General features: G+C 45.8%; 1 long non-coding RNA gene across 1 annotated transcript; it reads left to right on the top strand.

Moving 5' to 3' along the window:
* The first annotated feature begins 1,930 nt into the window (after positions 1 to 1,930).
* On the top strand, positions 1,931 to 3,260 carry LOC139047624 (uncharacterized). The gene is made up of 3 exons (XR_011507270.1): positions 1,931 to 2,013; positions 2,091 to 2,171; positions 3,125 to 3,260. It is a non-coding gene; the product is annotated as an uncharacterized lncRNA (long non-coding RNA).
* The last annotated feature ends 13,112 nt before the right edge of the window (positions 3,261 to 16,372 follow it).

The raw sequence follows: 16,372 nt of genomic DNA on the forward strand, positions 1-16,372 counted from the left end.
ACCGAAGTGATGACCGTTTTTTAGTGCTGCTGCACTTCCCACTGGGTGTCCAGAGCTTTCTGTCTTCTGTTTTTTGATTATCAAAAGATCTGTTGTCTTGCGGCGATATTGAACGAAATCCTGGTCCGACAGAAAAAGAGATGCTAGTGGAAGTACTGTCTGGCCAGACCGAGATGAATTCAACAATGGAATGCCTGCAGGTATCCGAGAACAAGATACAGGACAAACTTTCCTTTTTAACTGAGCGGATTGACGGTATTGAGAGGCTGTTATCCAGCCTTAAATTCTTAGCCGCGAAGGTGCAAGATATGGAAGCCGCAATATCAGAACTTCAGGGGCAGCTTACTTCAGTTAGGAACCAGATGGACGACATGGAAAACAGAGGCAGAAGAAAAAATCTCATCATTTATGGTATAGAGGAAGATAGCATGGAGTCTGGTCAGGAACTGGAAATGAAATTAACCCATGACGTCTTTCAGAAAAAATTGGTTTAACGGTGAGTGGCGTCGAACGATGCCTAGGGGAAAAAGCAAGCAGGCGGGGTGTGACCAGTCATTCTGAAGCTTCTTGTCTTTCGTGAAAAAATGTGAATATTACGATCATGTCCTAAGCTTAAAGGCTCCGGAATATCGATAGCCGAGGACTATTCAAAGCACCCGCTGTGGTTGCTCAGTGGCTATGGTGTTGGGCTGCTGAGCACGAGGTCGCGCGATCGAATCTCGGCCATGGCGGCCGCATATCGATGTGGGCGAAAACACCCGTGTACTTAGATTTAGGTGCACATGAAAGAACACCAGGTGGTCAAAATTTCCGGAGTCCTTCACTACGCCGTGCCTCATTATCAGAAAGTGGTTTTGGCACGTACAACCCCATGATTTTTTTTTTATTCAAAGCGAGTTTGGGAGATACGTGAACAACTGTAGAAAAGTTGCGAGAAAGGGAGAGCAGACGGAGCCAAGTGAAACTAATTTTCGACAAACTAAGCATTGATAACGTCTTATTTGGTTAGGATGAGTCAAAGGGTTCTCGCTACAGGCTTAAAAAAATTCAAACTGACTTTTCACTAAGACAGCTCGAACCCTGAAAGTATTAAATACTAGTAGTAGTATACTCAACAAGACCACTCAGTTGGAGCCTCTTCTGCTCTTGCACAACCCAGATATAGCGGTCTTGACTGAGACTTGGCTTAATGACACCGTCTTTGACAGTGAGTTTGTTCCCACTGGCGACAGTTCGTATTTATTTATTTATTTATTTATTTATTTATTTATTTATTTATTTATTTATTTATTTATTTATTTATTACATACTGCCAACTGCCTCTTGGCAGTCCAGGCAGGAGTGAGTGTATACAAAGTCGGCACTGCAAGTCAAAATAACAAAAAATTGGGTTACGAGGAACCATAAAAAAAGAATGCTTAATTATACAGACTATTGCGTCGGGAAAGGCAGCATATACAAAATTACGAAAATAGGAAAATGGTGATTCTAAAACGAACACGCTTCATTGCAAAGATTGTACGGCAGCCACAAATTAATCAACCGAGGACATACAAGCGACTTCTTGCGGTAGAGCATTCCACTCTGCTATAGACCAGAACACGCTAGTCTCGCACCCAGACTAACCGAACGCATACTCTCGCACCCGGGTTGCCCGGTCGACCGGCGCCGTTTTGTACTGGGCTGCCAAAGTGTGTTCGCCGGCGACCAGTAGACATGGCAAGCGCCAGCTCTAGGGCTCCAAAGTGCGGAAATGTGCCCGTTCACACGGATCCAAAGCAGAAGAAGTCATCTGGGCATCATTGCGTCGTGTTTGGATGCCAAAACAACCAGCGGAAAAGGAGCAGGTTGCTTAGCGCTGTTTGCGAAGAGCACAACACACGTGGGGAATCGTGCTGGTGCGGTGTTTTCATCCTGCGCCGATTTCCATCCGCAACGAATAATGCCAAGCTGCGCCACCGGTGGATAGCTGCAGTGAATAGGAAGAACTACCAACCCAGTGAAAATGCACGAGTGAGTATTCGATCTGTGTATATTTTGGTGCCACGTTCAACTTTGCGCCCTACAAACGTAATACGTGTAACACGCAGGTTTGCTCCGAGCACTTTCTGGGCAACAAGCCACTAGAGCAGAATCCCGCGCCGGTGCTTCGCCTTGGCTATAACAAAAAGGCAAGCCTTTTCGTGTTTTCATTCAGGCAGAGCTCCCGACGGTTAAGCGGAACAGTTGAGTTTGCGGTTAGCGATACTTGCAGCTGGTGCACGGAATGACCATTAAGCGTGAACGACAAGTTGTAGGCCTTACTGGTGAGCGTTATTGCTAATGAAAGTAAACCGAAGTCTGCTCGTCACGTAGCATGCGTCCACAAAAACGTAAACGACGACTACTCGTCGCCGAAGGTGTTCTTGCAGCGCACCTACCTTTACGAGCTGGTGTTGCAGGTGTCATTCGTAACGAATTCATTTGAGCCTCCTGAGCTCTAAACTGCGTGCGGACTGTTAAACTGTTATGCGGGGCAAAGCGCAAAATATTTCCGTTCATATGGCGAGCAAAATAAGGTGCTTAATTATTCTTGTATTTTGTAACAAAATTTTGATCGTTCTCACTAGTTTTTTTTTTACTGTTTTCTTTTCTAAGGGAGCGCCAACAATCCGATGGCCTCGCACAAGCGAAACAGGTCTGGTACCAGGTAGCTGCCGTTGGTGGGGCTAATTTCTTGGAATGCAGGTGCGGTTGTTGTCTTGTACCAAAGGGGTCCTGATCATGCAGCTTTAAGTAGGGATGGTAATTTTACGTGCCCTGTCATAATTTGTGCAACTGTACAACACCTGCATCTGTCATGCTCGCCCTGTTATACGGGCTTTGACAGCACATGTAGTTGAACATTATAGCTACTGTAGTACCTCATTTTCCAATGAGTGCAGGTTTAGCATCATATGCTGCTTGTTCAAGTGCTGTAGGCTTTTGTTCTGAATGTTGTACTCTTAAGTGGTTGCACGATACAATTGGCCTGGTGTATTTTCTCTTTCATTTTGAGAGGGCTTTATATCTTCGCAACAGTGATGGCATGGGAAAGAACTACAGCCCTTCTTACTATAACATCTATTTTGTTTTCAATGTGCAGGTGGTGAAGGGCAGGCGTCTGCTAACCAGGCAGTCAAACGACCTCGCCAGTTGGTTGCCAAACGCGGCCAACCCAGTAGAGACCATGACAAACAAGACCAAACTGAAAGTGCAGATGACAGTGTTCTGCGTGCTTTAATAATATATGGCACCACCACAGCGCTGTAAATTCCTTCACAGGTTACGTGCCAAAAAGCTCACACGTGTTCTAGCATATAGCGCGCGGTTTGTACAAACGTAATAGCGTACCTACCCGATGTATTCGCTTCTGCAGTCTGCACACCACTCAGTGTGGCCATTGCGGACTTGCATGAGGTCTTGAAGTTTGATTGAATCCAGACAGCGAAAATGACAGGTTAGAAAAAAATTACCGACGATTACGTTACTTCCTAATGCGAAATTTGAGCGCAGCAAATAAGCTGTTTCACCTTTTCGATAGATTGAGGCAAAGAAATCGAGCAACACATGTATGCGCTATCACAGAATTTTTTTTTATTTTTCACACGTATTCCTTTAACAAAGACTCCACTAACAGTTCTTGACAGTCATGAAGGAAGCTTTGTGGTCGGAGAAATAGACTGATATATGTTCGACTTGGTACACCAATGCTTGATTCTCAAAGACGAGATCTATACAAGTGCCTCGCGAGGTTGTCACAGCCGTGGGACGCGTTACGAGCGAGAGGAACGGGGTGTTCTCCCGCATAAGTGTTAGGAAATTGCTGTTTGTCTTTATGTCAACATTAAAGTCCCCCACTACTAACATCGGTGTGGATCGATGGACGGTTAATGCGAGTTGCAGGAAGTGCACGACGTCTTTCGTGAGTGCGGTAGCGGACTCACGAAAGCGGTATCAGTCGGTCGCTGCTAGCGCTGGGGGGATGAAAGGGGGGCGGAGCTGGTTACGAGGCCGACGACAACGCCGACGACGACGCGAAACCCAGGAACGGACGCCAAAGAGCCATTTGTGTAGCCAGCCCTCCTCCACAGTCTCTCCTCCTCCCTTCCATCATCCTCCCTCGCCCGGAGAGCCGACAGCGCGCATGCGTGGCGGCGGAGCAGATTCGTCGGCGAGCTGGTTACGAGGCCGACGACAACGCCGACGACGACGCCGACGACGACGCGAAACCAAGGAACGGACGCCAAAGAGCCATTTGTGTAGCCAGCCCTCCTCCACAGTCTCTCCTCCTCCCTTCCATCATCCTCCCTCGCCCGGAGAGCCGACAGCGCGCATGCGCGGCGGCGGAGCAGCAGATTCGTCGGCGAGCTGGTTACGAGGCCGACGACAACGCCGACGACAACGACGACGCGAAACCCAGGAACGGACGCCAAAGAGCTGCGCTCTAAAACGCGAAACACGCCTTCCGCCCAGCTAAAAAGCCCAAGTTTCGCTTTCGCGCCGGTTCGCATCTCCGGCGTGGCAGCCCAGGCCTGCTACTTCGCGGCGCTTGGGATAGATGGCGCGACCGGCGCTCATCAATATGGCGGCGCCCTTTGAATTCACTGTGTTCTGGTGTATAGTTCGAGGGAAAAACGAGAAGCGATAAGCAGTAGTTTTAGTCGGTGGCATCACAATCGTTTTGCTGTGCTTGCGTCTGGTTTCTCTTGTTTTATTGAAATTGATGTATATGTCGGGATCGTGACCGTATCGAAAAGACCGTGATTGTAGAGGTGGGAGTTTTAGCATAGTTTTTAAATGATTGCTCCAGAAGGGGGTTGTAGTGCTGAAAAAGACAACACATAGCAAACGAGACGAGACAAGCGCAAATTTCCATCGGTTTATTCACCGCGCATGCGAATGAATATAAGGACAAATCAAGATAGGTAACAAGAACCACGCATGGGCGCAAGGGTTTTTACACCAAAAAAAGCGCATAAAAGATAGGTGAGGCACACACGTATCTCACCCCCTTGTATCTAACAAAGCAGTTTCATTCTTATAAATGGAGATAGATGGGGCGCTAACACAATCGCTACAAGTTTCTTTTAATATACAAGGCCTCCAAGAGTTCACAGGCTGTCTGATCCTTACTCCCGTTTACAACCATTGGTTCTTTCAGCCTTGCCACACGCTTAATCTTCCTTTCTACTCCGCAGGCTCCACAATGATGCAGCAGATGAGAACCAGTGCCATTTTGTAAACCCCGATTATGTTCCGCTAATTGGTCGTTAATACAGCGGCCGGTTTGTCCGATGTGCTTCTTTCCGCATGTGATAGGTATCTGATATACGACTACCACGGCACATTTACCAAGCGGAGCTGCATGCCTCTTTTTACATTCAGTTTTGTTTACCTTGTGGGGATCAGTTTTACCGCACAAGCCAGCAAGTTTTTTTGGGCCAGAAAAAAAACACAGGCACCTTACATTTTGTCGCTACATGGTCCACATTGTGCGCTACCCTATGTGTTTACGGGACGACAACCGGTTCACTTTTGCTTTTGGTGACGTCATCTTGGTCGCCCTTTTTTCAACTTTCTTATTTTTTTTCAATTCTCGCAGCAAGGCTTCAGCTACTCCGGTGAAGATTGAGGCTGGAAAGCCTGCTTTTGCCAACTTCCGAATCTGGGTGTGAAAGCTTTCTTCTGCCAAATGGCAACAAGATTTCTTCAGCGACGCTTCCAGGCATATCTGAGCAATGACGCGCTTTACTGTGTTTGAATGGGAGGAATCATAGGGCATTGGTTCGTTTTCTGCGCGAGGGTGATACATCCAGCAAAAGCTTCGGTCATTAAGGGTGATGTCAATGTCTAAAAACTGCAGTCTGTTGCCTTGGGCACGCTCATGGATGAAGTCTAAACCTTTTCCAAGTAGTTTAAAACCAGGCAAAACTTTTTCCACTATTTGTGGGTAAGCTGAGGAAACGTGTTTCTTTAAAATAATTAGAAAATCTTCAACTTATCTAAATGTTTTCAGCACTTTGTCTTCGTCAAATGTATCCACCAGTGACTTATCCATCTGTGCGACAAAGATGTCACATAGCACAGGAGCCACGCAGGAAGCTATGCAAATTCCTTTTTTCTGAAGAAACAGCTGGTCTTCAAATATTACCGCCGTGCAAGACAAGTAGTACTCTAACACTGCCAGAGAAAAGACGGGGAATGCGGGAGATGGAAATTCAAGACGATGAGCAAAACGTGAACAAGGTGAACGCAGGAGTGAACGTTTCGACAAGTGGATGTGTCTTCTTCAAGGCGACATATGCTTTCCTCGCCACAGTATATATAGGTGGGGTTCTTCTAAAGGGGAGAGGGTGTGAGGCGGGAGGACGCGGAAACGAGGGAGTATGCGTTAGCGTGTCGAATTGAGAATAAAGAAACGCTGTGTACAAGGTCAAAGAGCCCCCCCCCCACCCCCCCACCCCGGTCTGTCAACATACGCGCGTTAGCCGGCGTGTCAAGGGCGTCTGACATGCCGGCTGACAAAAAGAAAGGGAAAAAAATGAAAGGGAAAATATAAAAATAAAAGGGGGGGGGATCCGCCAAGAAATTAAACTAAGTGTTGTTGCCTATAGCTTGAAGTTTAGCATAGCGAATAGATTCTAAAGCTCCTTTTGAAACGTTTATACCTATTGGTTGCAATGTCTTGAACATATGGATAAGGTATGATTCTCTGTATTTTCTTTCTCGTTCAGAAGAGAAATTTGACTGTAAGATGTAGAGTTTAAGTTCATCAAAGTTATGACCTGGTTGGTTGAAATGCTCGGCAACCGCTTTGGGAAGCTTTTTAGCTGTGTCCGCGCGATGTGCGTTTAATCTGACGTTCATTGATTGTCCTCTTTCACCGATATATTTTTTCTTACAGAAGGCACATTCAAGCATATAAATCACATCCGCACTTGTGCAAGTGAAGCTAGGTTTGACTTCATGTGTATAACTAATTGCGGTGCTTTTAATTTTAAAGCCATATTGAAGGTGCCTGCAGGTTTTGCATCTAGGGCGACAACATGCTTTCATTACGGGGGAATGCTGCTGACTGACTTTTGGGTGCACTAAGGTGTCTTTAAAGTTCTTGTTTCGGCGATAGGTAACGCTGGGGACATCCGGGAACGCTTTTCGCAGACGCTCGTTACTTGATAATATTGGGTGGTATTTTCTTAGGATGTTGTTTATGTTTGGGAGTGCATTAGAATATTTTGTTATAAAGGCCGGCGGTCTGTCAGATACTAATGTGGGCTGTCTCTTCGCCAATTCCGGCTATCTCTCCAATCTTGACGCGGCATCATAAGCTCTATTGAGAGCAACTTGGGAATAGTTCCTTTCTGCTAGCGTTGATTTAAGGTCATCAAGAAATTCGCAACAGAAACACCAGCACGGTGCTATTATTTGAAGACCCACTGCTTGTTCAGAAAAAAAGGAATCAATTAATCAATCAGCAATCAATTAAGCTAATAATTGCTTACAAGCGCGAAATGTCCAAACCATGTCTGACTGATCGAAGAAGGCACCACTGTAGATTAAATGAGGCACACAATTGCCAACTCCCTAGCGTTTAGGCCCGTAGCGTTCCCAGAAACCCTACAGGGTCAGTTACCCCCCTCCCATTTTCTCCTCCTCAATAGCTCTAGTATAACCTCTGTGTGAAGCTGTAGAAAGACTAAAGACACCATTGGGAGCTGTCAAAGTCGCCTGCTTTGTGCGAAGATCACAGTTGTATTGATATGGCAGTGCGACTGCCCAATCTCAATAGCTACCAGGGAGCGCTAGTTTTCGGACGCGAAGCGACAAGCAGATGCGACTAGCCGATGCTACGCGATTCTGGGTCTCTCGGTAAACGCTGAAAACGTTTCCCCTTATTATTTTAACACACAAGTGTTAAGTGTTGTTCAATTTCAGCGAAAATGTATCGTAATTCAGCGTAATTTATCATTAATTGTTAGCTCACTTGATAGCAATTGATCACGGCACGTACTGTATCATCGAGGCCACTTCACCAGTCAACTACATCGTCGAGCCGCTCACAGTGTCACCAGACCTGCGTCGTCGTTAGCGAGAGACAGTGCATGTCATTGGATTAGTAAAGGCAAGGCGCAGAAGACCAGGACTCAAGAAGAACACAAATGACAGGACCGGAGCCACTCACAACTAAGTTCATCTCCGCCACAAGCCTGCCCTATGTAGGTTCAGCAATCTAATAACGACTCAGGAATCACATCTGGCACAAAATATGAAATGAGCAAAGAAGAACGACACGTGGAGCAGCACGGCAAGCAATTCAATGAGCATAGTCTTTCCCAAGCCAACGGGGAGAAAAAAACGAGACATAGGAAGTACGGTCTACGCTTCCCTATCAAACTATCCGCAGCATAACACACTTCAAACGCCTAAGGCCCAGCCAGTGATAAAACCCGCATGACTGTGGGAATGATGACCAACGAATAACACGAAAAAATATGAAAAAGGCGTCTAAGTACAGCGTCTGCGTCAAAACTAAAATCTCTAATAGTCACTCACCTAAAAATTAATAAAACATATGACCGCGCGAAAAAGGAACCACGTGACAAGCAATGAAATGGACAGAAGAGTTGAACGATAAAGGTCTAAAGAACAGCGTCTGCGTAAAAAAAATGCAACGAAAGCTTAAGAGGCACTAGAAAATCGTCAACAAAATAAAAACTAGTTAAATAAAAGGAAGACAGCCGGAAAAACCAAATCAAATCACTCTAACATGAGGCCTAAATGAAACCTTTTAAAAAAGTCGTCTCCTTGTCACTAAACACGATGGAAGGCCTGCTGTAGCATGCGTTTCCCTCTTTCTTGATAAACAAGGCTTCCACAATTTCCCGCTCAAACGTGTCTTTTCCAAACTTCAAAAATTTAGTTTTGTCAAACTGAGGGCGGCAATTAGTGTAGTCTCTGCAATGCTCTGCAAGGAAACTCCCTTTATTGTTGCGCAGATTACGACAATGTTCGATTGCACGCTCATTGAAACATCAACCTGTTTGACCGATATAGCTGCGACCACAGCTTAGAGGGATTTGGTAGACGACACGTGTCCTGCATTCAGTGAACTTCTTCTGATGCTGAATGGAGCTAGCCGGACGTTCCTCTCGGTTCCTGGCACAAAGCTTAGGCAAATTGCAAGGCGTCGAGACGACAACCTCGCCATTTCTTTTATGTTGTGCGATACCTTATGAAGGTACGGAATTACCGCAACAGAACTGCGTGAAACTGGCTCCCTGATAAGAGGCGGGTGCTTAAGTTTTTGGAGCATAGTGTCGCAGACAGCTGAAATCAGACATGGCGGGAAGCCTGCCTGTTGTAGTCGTTGCACTTGAGCGCTAAATCTACTTGACACCAAATGGATGCAAGACTTAGTTAAAGCCGTTTGCCGAGAACTGGTAGCAATTGCACGCTTTAAAATCTTGGAATGGGTGCTCTCAAACGGTAGCAGGCCTTTCAATGAACGCGGGTTGGACATCCAACACATGCCTTCCTTTGGAAACACTAGCCTGATATCTAACAACTGGAGTAGACCACAGCTTCGAGCTTCCTTGGTAAACCTGAGACCCTGACTGTGGTTCGAGAAGACAGCCATGGTTCTCTCAACGATAGAAACTAATTCGTGCTCAGGGACGTCCTTCAATATGACCAAGAAATCATCAACATATCTGTAAATCGACACTACATGAGGATCACGAAGATTATTACCGATCTCAGCTTCTACAACAGATAGGAAGATATTGCAAAGGACAGGAGCTACAGAAGAACCGATTCATATCCCTTTCTTCTGCACATAAAACTTTCCTTCAACCAAAATGGCGGTTGAGTTCAGGTGGAACTCTAATAAGGAAATAAAATAGTCCGCGCTTACACCTGCAGCATTCTGGAAGCGGACTTCACCAGTTGATTGGATCTTGTCCCTGACCGCCACTAAGAGACCTTGGTGAGGGACCGAATAGAAGTGTTCTTCAATGTCAATCGAGAATGCGTTGTATTGACGAGGCGGCAAGTTGTCCAGATCCTTCAGCACTTCCAGAGAACTACGCACCAGGAAAGGGTCGTCACTCACCACGTTTCCTAGATGTGTCTGAACATATCAGCTTACAAGACGTTGCCATGTTCCCCTTTCTGAAACAATGGTGCGCAGCGGACATCCAGGCTTGTATGTCTTCACAGTGAAGAAGATCTCAAGAAACCTCCCTTTTTCATCCTTTGCCATCTTGCGCAGGTTTTCTAAATTGATTTCTCCGAAAAGTTGAAGAGCCAGACCTTTTTGCTTCCGAACATTGACCTCCACTTGTTTGAAGTTTTTTTTTTATGGCAACCAAGGCCTTCTCACGAAAACCACCAGTCTGCATAACAGCAAAGCCATCCTCGTTTTCAGCCTGTTGCACCAGAAGGTCGTTATCCTTCAGATCCTCTGAAATCCTCTGCAGCTGAGGCTTTCTCGGTGGAACGGATGCACCACTCGCCATCAGATAGGAAACACCGTCACTTACAGTTCTTTCTTTTTCTTTTTGGTTCTTTCCGCGGTTAGCCACTCTTCTCACCATGGCAAGCAATTCTTCGCGCTGTGATCCTCGTGTGAGGCTCTACTTCGGTCTTTTTTCCAAAAAGCGCTCTATTGGTCTAGGCATCCCCTAGCACGGTGACGTGGCCGGTGCGTGCATCGCGAGGCTTTTTTGACCGGGATATTAGGCTCACTAACGCTCGATGCCAAAGAAACTCAGTGGACGTTGCTGCCAGACCCTTCATCTGCTGCAACCTCCTGTTTTCGCTTTCTGGTTCTTTCCCGAGAACAACAAGCACACGCAGCCAATCTTGAAACAATCTAACTTGCCTCCAATACTCCGACTTAAGTATTTTGCATACGCGCCTGACGTGCCCAGAAGACGGTTCCAAGACGCCGAAGATAGACTGTACTTCCTCTGGAAGTACAGCACAGTGATATTATTTGGTTTTTCCGTCTGTCTTCCTTTTATTTACCTAGATATTATTTTATTGACAATTTTCTAGCGGCTCCTAAGCTTTCGTTGTATTTTTTTTGATGCAGGCGCTGTTCGTTAGGCCTTTATTGTTCAACTCTTCTGTCCATTTCATTGCTTGTCACGTGGTTCATTTTTCGCGCGGTCAAATGTTTTATTAATTTTTTAGGTGAATGACTATTAGAGATTTTAGTTTTGACGCAGACGTTGTGCTTAGACGCCGTTTTCATGTTTTTCCGTGTTATTCGTTGGTCATTATTCCCATAGTCGTGAGGGTTTTATCACTGGCTGGTCCTTAGGCGTTTGAAGTGTGTTAGGTTGGGGATAGTTTGATAGCGAAGCGTAGACGGTACTTTTCATGTCTAGTTTTTTGGTCCCGTTGGCTTGGAAAAGAATATACTAGACCAATCGCTTTCCGTGCTGATCCCCGTGTGATTCTTGTTTGCTCATTCGATATTTATGCCAGACAGGATTCCTGAGTGGTCGATAGACTGCTGTTTTTTACTTCTAAAGTTTCGTGCATGACTTGGCATGAATAACCTAAATGAGGCAGGCTTGTTGCGGAAATAAACTTATAGTGAGTGGCACCGGTCCTGTCGTTTGTGTTCTTCTTCTTGAGTCCTGGTCTTCTGCGCCTGGTCTTTACTGCTTCAAGCATGAACCAACTAGCCCAAGCAACAGTTTTACTACCCCAAATACGTTTTCAAGTTCTGTATAAGCTAGCTTCTGTCTATTGTGAGCTTATAAAGAGGGAATCGCGGCAGGTGCAAATGCTCAGAATTTGTCTGCGTTATATTTTAAAGTGTTGTCACTAGAAAGTATGTACAAGGTATGTCGGTAGTGTATTCGCAAAGCCTTTTTCGTAAACATTTCGTGTTGCACGATATAGAGCCTCTTGTTTTTCGAATCTCACGCATGGACACGGTCTTGAATGCGCCTAGGTACAGGATATATTATCGCTGACTTTGAACAGCATTTAACACTTGTCTGCTATGTTGTTAGTATTCTGAACACCTAGATATTTATAAGATAGGGCATTTTCTGGTAAAGCTCCTTTGATCTTGTAACTGAACGTTTTGGATGGATTAGATTGGCGTTAGATGGACATAGCTTTACACTTAGACTGGTTGAGAACCATGCACCATCGCTCACACCAATTAAATACGTTGTCAAATTCACAATTAACGGCGCAACAACCGTTAGGCTGATTTATTGTAGGAAAAAGGACACACTCATCAGCAAAACGCTTAAGGGAAGGGTTAATTCCGAGCGCAAGGTCAACAATATAAATTAGAAAGAGTAAAGAAACCAAAACAGAACTTTGTGGAACACTACATGTTACGCCACATGGTGATGATAACGAGTGGTTAGCTGATGCAAACTCAGAGTTGTTACTCAAGAAGCATTCAATCTATTTGAAAAGATTACGGTCAATATTGAGGGAACAAATATTAAGAAGGAGTAATTGATGTGACACCTTATCAAAATTTCAAAAAGACTTCTTGGGCAAGTTGGTGCTTAGATTTCCTAGGTATATTTTGTGGCCCAAAATACATTTCTTGAAAAGGGACAGAAGTCTTCCTTTGTTCTGTCCCTCTTTAAGAAATGTGTTTTGTGCCACAAAGTATACCTAGGAAACCTTATCGAAAGCCTTAGCAAAGTCTCTAAAGATACCGTCGGTTTGAAAACCACTATATAAAGACGATGATAAGGTATTAGTGAAAGACAACAGTTTAGTCGATAAATTGTCTCGAAAGCCGTGCTGACAAGAGGTGAAAAACGAGTTGCTTTAAAAAACAAGATTAAAATAAATAATGTGCTCAAGAAGTTTACAGGGAATGCTTGGTAATTAAGAGAGCGATTCGCACTACCTGGTTTGAAAAGTTGAACCACCCTCGCTAACTTTCCATCAGCCGGCATTGTGGAACGTTCAACAGACTGAGTAAGAAGGTGCGCTAAGTATAGGCTACAGTGAACAGCAGTGTTTTTCAAAAAATTTGCACTAATGTCGTCAACATCGCAACTGGACGATTACTTCAGGCGCTGTATTAACGCCACAATACCTGTGAAATCGATGACAATGGGGTCCACGGGGAAAGAAAAATTCCCGCTCAAGCAACATCGAAAGAACAATCCGAAAACGATTTCGCAACGGCGACGTTTAAGGAAGCACAACATGCATCACTCGTCATAGTATCACGAGCACTATAAGAAAGCTGAATGACATCTCGTTCTTTGGATATCATAACGCTCCAGAATTTAGATGGGTTTGTGGAAAGAAGTGAAGGCAGTGTGCTATACAGAAAGATAGCTTGGCTCTTTGATAGCTGATAGCTAAGTTCGGAGAACACCGCTGTATGCGCACCAAAATTTTGAAGTGTTAACACATTTTCCAAGGTGAAAGAAGCGCTTCTTATTCAAAAGTCGCTTCAGGCTGACGGTGAACCACGGCGATCGGGAGCTTTTCGCAATTAGCCGTAATAGAGCGTACCTATTAAGTAGGGACGCGACTGTGTATTTGTATAAAGCCCAATTTTGATCAACCGTGCTCTCCAAGAAGGTAAAAAAGCAGTTTTCAATGAAGTGTACAAGTTCGGTGTTAAGTGATGCCTAGTCGCTTCTCGAATAGTCTCTAATTATCTTGATGCATTAAACTTTCTTTGTAGTATGCACAGATATTTCGAAGTGAATAACGCAACGGTCACTCAGACCTGGCATATAAGTAATTCCATGCAAGAGGTGATGAGCAGCGGTTATAATTAAATCTAACAGGTTAGATTTACCGGAGCCAAACCTTATAGGTTTTGAAACCAGCTCCTAAAAATGCAATTGCATGCAAAGGTTCGAAAAAGTGTGGCTGACTGCGGAAGTGTCTCTGAGAAAGGAAGAAAACTAGACCAATCAATTTTGGGCAAATCGAAGTTACCTAACAAAAATAAAGGCAGTGGGGGTATCTCGCAACCAAACTATTCCATACATCAAATAATTGGTCGCAGAAAGAGTGTGTTCAGCTCGGTGACCTAGGGCACACACAGAATAATGCACATTGGTAGTCAAGGTTTATGCGGACACAGAGAGCTTCAAGGGCAGTAGCGACGATGATGATGTCTGATACGAGGTAATCCGCAACATTAATCACTACACCACCTCCATACCTTTCAGTTTGCTCGTGGCGGTATATGGTCTAATTTTTTTCATAGTCAAATTATTCCGCATTACTGGTAGCGCTTCAAAGCCAACTTTCCGTCAGCACCACCACATCGGCAGTGCATCGGCAGCGCAAATCATCATGTTTATTTGCAATACTCAGCACGTTAGTAAGCAGAAACAATCGATTACAATGGTCGACACTAAGCGCACGCTTTACAGCGAAGCTCAACCGTACAAAGAAATTTTCGTGTTGTAAGCAAAAAGCTCCCCATACGTGGGCCGATCCCAGAGATAGTACAATGCCGGGACCACCCGCGGCGGAGGTGAAGCAGGCGTTAGGCGCTCCCCATACGGGGGCGGATCCCAAAAATTGTCCCATAAGGGCCCGACCCGCGGCGGAGGTGAAGCACGCTTTAAGCACCCCTCATACGTGTGCCGATCCTGTAGATACTGTAATTCTGGGCCGACCCGCGGCGGAGGTGAAGCAGGCGTTAGGCACTGCCCATACGTGTGCCGATCTCAAAGATAGTGTTATACACGCCCGACACGCGGTGGAGGGGAAAAAGGCGTTAAGCACTCCTTACACGCGTACCGACGCCGAAGTTAGTGGAATGACGGGCCAACCCGCAGCGGAATTGAAGAAGCGTTCAGCATTCCCCATACGTAGTCCGATGCTGAAGATAGAGCAAATACCAGGCGGACATGTGGCGGGGGTGAAGCAGGCGTTCAGCACTCCCCGTACGTGAGCCGATCCCGAAGATCGTGCAATGCCGGGCCGACCTGCGGCGGAGGTGAAGCAGGCGTTATGCCCTCCCCTTACGTGTGCCGATCCCGAAGATAGTGCAATACGGGCACGACCCGCGGCGGAGGTGAAGCAGGCGTCACGCACTTCCCATACGTAGGCCGATCCCGAAAATAGCGCAATACCAGCCCGATACGCGGCGGAAGTGAAGCTGGCGTAAAGCACTGGCCACACATGTGCCGATCCCGGAGATAGTGGAATGCCGGGCCGACTGGCTGTGGAGGTGAAGCGTAAAGCACTACCATAACCAGCAGGTGAGCTGATCCCGAAGTTAGTGCAATACCCCCCCGACAAGCGATGGAGCTGAAGCGGGCGTGAAGCACTCCTTTACGTGGACCGATCCCGGAGATGGTACAATGCCGAGCCGGTCCTCGCCGGAAATGAGGCAGGCGTTAAGCACACCTCATACGTGTGGTGATGCCGAAAATAGCACATTACGCGACCGACACGCGGCGGAGGTGAAGAAGGCGGTAATAACACCCCATAAGGGTGCCGATCCCGAACGTAGTGCAATGCAATACAATAGAATACAATACATATAGTTTATTAACTCTCTCACCCTATTGGAAAATCCTATTTAAATTCAAACTGGGTTATACAGGTTTAAACTGGTTCTAACAGGGACTTGTTTAGCAACAAACAGGTATAAACAGGACCAGTTTACACATGAACAGGTTTGAACGGGCTCCCGTTTGGCATGCAAACAGGTATAAACTCGACCAGTTTACACATGAACAGGTTTGAACGGGGTCCCGTTTGGCATGCAAACAGGTATAAACTGGACCAGTTTACACACGAACAGGTCTGAACGGGGTCCCGTTTGGCATGCAAAGAGGTATAAACAGGACCAGTTCACACGCGAACAGGTCTGAACGGGGTCCCGTTTGGCATGCAAGCAGGTATAGGCATGACCAGTTCACGCAGAAATGGGTCTTAACAGGGGCCCTGTTTCCAACTAAACTGGCTTATACTGGACGCAGTGGCACCATATAGGGTCGCCGGTTTGTCACAAAAGCTGGTTTAATCTGGAGCTTTCTGGCAACTATACTGGATGGCATCATGTATACCAGTTTAATGCTTGAATATAACTGGGGAGGAGCTTTTTTATTGTTCGACATCCTGACAATTTAACCCCTAGTGCTAAATTGGGCCATTATCAAGCTCTACAGAAATTGCGTGAACACCTCGGAACATTCACAGACCAAACTGCGATATGCTAGCTGCGAATTTCAAACCGATTCCCGGTCCTGCCCAGTTGAAAAAGACAACAGGAATTCCTGCTGCAAATACAGAAATTTCTATTGTACGACAGAAGTTCCTAACGTTTCTGTAGCTGCGACAGACATTTCTGACGTTACGACAGCAATTCCGA

This window comes from Dermacentor albipictus, chromosome 7 (assembly GCF_038994185.2).
Source record: "Dermacentor albipictus isolate Rhodes 1998 colony chromosome 7, USDA_Dalb.pri_finalv2, whole genome shotgun sequence".
In the NCBI taxonomy this organism is placed as follows: Eukaryota; Metazoa; Arthropoda; class Arachnida; order Ixodida; family Ixodidae; genus Dermacentor; species Dermacentor albipictus.